The following is a 2,700-nucleotide window of genomic DNA, read 5'->3' as shown; positions in this document are numbered from 1 at the left end:
GGTAAACACACACACACACATACACACACACACATTTATATTCATATTTAATACAACACTTAATCCTTAACTTTGACTAGTTGCTGAATTGCGAGGGTTTGGTTTTACCGGTATAATCTCGTAATAGATCATTCTAATAAGACTTTCCTGTTATGTAGCATTTCTAAACCACGTGTTAAACGCTGTGTGACCAATGGCATTCATGGATTCGTCGAACTTAGTTTATACATTTTACTGGCTTCCTTCACACCCATTTGTGTTTCATGGAGGTATCTAACTGATTCAGTAAGTGACGGGCGCTCAACTGACAGGTGCAAGCAAAATAAGCAAGACAGTTCTATGGTGTTGATGAGGAGCTTATAGGACATTATCAATCGAATTGTATTTAGGTGATAATATTAAAGAGATAAGATTCATAAAATATACATATTCCCACAATTATGTGCTATTGTACATTTACTTAGTCAATCTCTCATCCTTATAGATACAGTAGAAGCTATATTTCGCTGATGAGTTCATAATAAGATCGAAATATGCTCTGGATTTTCATCTGTAGTTGTCAAAATTATAAAAAGATTATTAGTCATTGACTAATATTATTTCTTTGTCACACATTAATTCCTAACAAGTTGTTTTAATGTTGGTTGTATTAAAATTTGTTAAAACTAATTTATCTGTGGTTATTGTTATTTTTACAGGCTTCTCTGAGTTACCAATAATGTATTTCTTTTCTTGTCATATGAAATAACTTGATGGAACGCGTCGAAAATATTTTGAAACATCTATTTTAGGAACGCGTTGGTGTCTCAGGATATAAAGATGACTATTCACAGGAATATTTTAAGAAAAAATGGCAGATAAATGATTACGTTATATAGTTAAGTGTGTGCAGGTGTACGTATGTGTGTGTGTGTGTGTGTGAATGTGTGTATTCTCTTCTGTCTACAATAAGGACGATGTTACTACATATAAGCAAATATATTTACCATGATCATGTAGAGCAAAGAACAAACGCCATGTTTAAAATATCATGTGGTTGCGATTGTGATACATTTTTCAAATCAAAAGAACTGGTTCACTCCGCAGCCGCCTGAAAATAGACATAAAATATGGATAAATATAATAAATATACTATATCTGTATATCTATCTAGTAATGAACACGCATACACACATACACGCAAACTTACACGCTCACACATACCTATGCATGTGTCTACAGTATGTATAATGTCAGGTCACGTTCAACATGTCGTATGGTCGGGCCGAACCACCTGTCGCACAGATATACACATATTCGCTAAGAAACTCATACCTTCACATTCAACAAAGTACATTATCATTACAATTAGTAACATAATTGTCACCAAAGTACTCAATGAATTTTCCTTTAAATGCTGAAAGGTTTGATTTTGCAATGGAAAGTAACCCTGGCGAGCTTGAATGTTTTCTGCCAAACAACCTCAGAGATTTGCAAGGCGTAGATGTGGAGGTCTTCAAAGAGCCCTCGGACGATATTTATTTTTATCTAAGATACCAGATGTACCCACATCAATACTTCACCAAAAACAGGACAACAATCACACTAAAACATGGTAACCCAGCATGGCCTTAGCTGGTAATGTAGTGCAAAAATAGAAGGTAATGCAGTGAAAGAATAAACGAAGGGAAATAGAAAGAAAGAGAGAGAGAGAGAGAGATACAAACATACAGGACTTTCTTTGAAACAGCAAATCTCAGGATATTTCCGCTCAAACATCACATATAAATATCGTTCGATTGCTCCTTCGAAAGTTTTTATGTTGACACGTCAAATTTATGTAAATTATGTGGAACGGCGTTGATCTGTGATTTGCATCTAATGCGAAATTGGATCCATATGGGTGTATATAATTATGTTTCATAATGTATGTATAATGTTGAGGCTTCATATATATATATTCTCTTTTACTCTTTTACTCTTTTACTTGTTTCAGTCATTTGACTACGGCCATGCTAGAGCACCACCTTTAGTCGAGCAAATCGACCCCAGGACTTATTCTTTGGAAGCCTAGTACTTATTCTATCGGTCACCTTTGCAGAACCGCTATGTTATGGGGACGTAAACACACCCCCATCGGTTGTCAAGCGATCTTGGGGGGAGGACAAAAACACACACAAACACACACACGCACACACACACACACACATACATATACGACGGGATTCTTTCAGTTTCCATCTACCAAATCCACTCACAAGGCTTTGGTCGGCCCGAGGCTTTAGTAGAAGACACTTTCCCAAGGTGCCACGCAGTGGGACTGAACTCAGAACCATGTGGTTGGTTAGCAAGCTACTTACCACACAGCCACTCCTGCCCCTATATATACGTATCTATTCTTTTACTTGCTTCAGTTGTTTTGAATTTGGCCATGCTGGAGCACAGCCTTTTAGTCGAAGAACTTCTATCGGTCTATTTTGCCGAACGGCTATGTTACGGGGACGTCAACACACCAACATCGGTTGTCAGGGGATGGTGGAGGAGCAAACACTAGTTGGACACTGGGGGCGATGCAATAGACTTACACATAACCTAAAATATTGCCTGCCTTGTGATAAATATTTGAAACCATCAAATATATGTCAATATACATAAATGTGTGTGTGTGTGTGTGTGTGTGTGTGTGTGTGTGTGTGTGTGTGTGTGTGTGTGTGTGTGTGT

General features: G+C 37.3%; 1 long non-coding RNA gene across 1 annotated transcript in view; it reads right to left on the bottom strand.

Annotated features, from left to right (window-relative positions):
- The window catches only part of LOC106872919 (uncharacterized), a 123,003-nt gene that overhangs the window by 43,897 nt on the left and 76,406 nt on the right, over positions 1-2,700 (bottom strand). Inside the window, exon 3 of the long non-coding RNA XR_008264018.1 lies at positions 987-1,090. This is a non-coding gene — a long non-coding RNA (uncharacterized LOC106872919). The remainder of the gene's footprint in view (positions 1-986; positions 1,091-2,700) is intronic.

Source organism: Octopus bimaculoides, chromosome 4 (assembly GCF_001194135.2).
Source record: "Octopus bimaculoides isolate UCB-OBI-ISO-001 chromosome 4, ASM119413v2, whole genome shotgun sequence".
In the NCBI taxonomy this organism is placed as follows: Eukaryota; Metazoa; Mollusca; class Cephalopoda; order Octopoda; family Octopodidae; genus Octopus; species Octopus bimaculoides.
The sequence above is the reverse complement of the archived record's forward strand: the minus strand, read 5'-3'. Positions and strand labels throughout refer to the sequence as shown.